Source organism: Micropterus salmoides, unplaced genomic scaffold, assembly GCF_014851395.1.
Source record: "Micropterus salmoides isolate LMB-PRFRI ecotype aquatic unplaced genomic scaffold, ASM1485139v1 Ms_hic_scaffold_17, whole genome shotgun sequence".
NCBI lineage: Eukaryota > Metazoa > Chordata > Actinopteri > Centrarchiformes > Centrarchidae > Micropterus > Micropterus salmoides.
The window spans coordinates 32904962-32906316 of NW_024040817.1; positions in this window are offsets into that span (position 1 = coordinate 32904962).

The window sequence follows — 1355 nt, forward strand, 5'->3', positions numbered from 1 at the left end:
TATGTTGATTTGTGTCTGGATCTGATTATGTCTTTTCTCTGTTTTTTGAATATGTTTTGTTTATAAACATAATAATGGAGCCAATAACATAAAATCCTGCTCAACTAAATTGTTATGATATGTATGTGATATAACATGACTTGCAAACTTCACTGCACTACAACAACACATTGTATTAAGTTGGAACCAGGCCCTTAGCTTCCTTTGAGGAAACTGGAACAAACACATGAACAGAAGAAAACTTTTAATTCAAATCAGTATTTGGTGTGACCTCCCTTTGCCTTCAAACAGCATCACTTCTTTTAGGTCCACTCTCACATAGTTTTTGAAGGACCTCGGCAGGTAGCCTGGAGAACCCCCCACAGTCCTTCTGTGGGTTTTAGCCTCAGTTGCGTCTGTCTCTTCATGTAATCCCAGACAGACTGCATGATGTTGAGATCAGGGCTCTGAGGGCCACATCACTTCCAGGACTCCTTGTTGTTTTTTACGCTGCAGATAGTTCTTAATGACTTTCGCTGTATGGTTGGGCTCGTTGTCATGCTGCACAATAAATCTGGGGCCCGTCAGATGCCTCCATGATGGTACTGCATGATGAATAAGTATCTGCCTGTACTTCTCAGCACTGAGGAGACCATTCTCCCCAACTCCGTCTGCAGAAATGCAGCCCCAAACTTGCAAGAACCTCCATCATGCTTCACTGTTGCCTGCAGACACTTGTTCTTGTACCGCTCTCCAGCCCTTCAGCGAAAAACTGCCTTCTGCTGCAGCCAAATATTTCAAATGTGGACACATCAGTCCAGAACTGCAGCCATTTTTCTGCACCCCACTTCCTGTGTTTCCATGCATAGCGGAGTCACGTGACCTTGTTTCCATGTCGGAGGTATGTCTTTTTGCCCACAAGTCTTCCATGAAGGCCACTTCTGAGCAGACTTCTCTGGACAGTAGATGGTGTTCCAGGGTCCCACTGTTTTCTGCAGCTCTGAGCTGATGGCACTGTTCTGTCAGTAAGTGTTGTAAGCATTATGTGTCCTTCATCTGCAGCAGTAAGTTTCTTTGGCTGACCACTGAGTCTACAGTCCTCAGCATTGCCCATTTCTTTGTGCTTCTTCAAAGGAGCTTGGACAGCAGATCTGGAAACCCCTGTCTACCTTGAAATGTCTCCCAGGAGAGACCTTGCTGATGCAGTATAGCCACCTTGTGCCTTGTTGCTGTGCTCAGTCTTGCCATGGTGTATGACTTTGACAGTAAACTGTGTTCAGCAGCCTCACCTTGTTAGCGGAGTTTGGCTGTTTCTCACCCAGCTGGATTCCTCCTACACAGCTGTTTCTGTTTCACTTAATTATTGTGTTTCAACC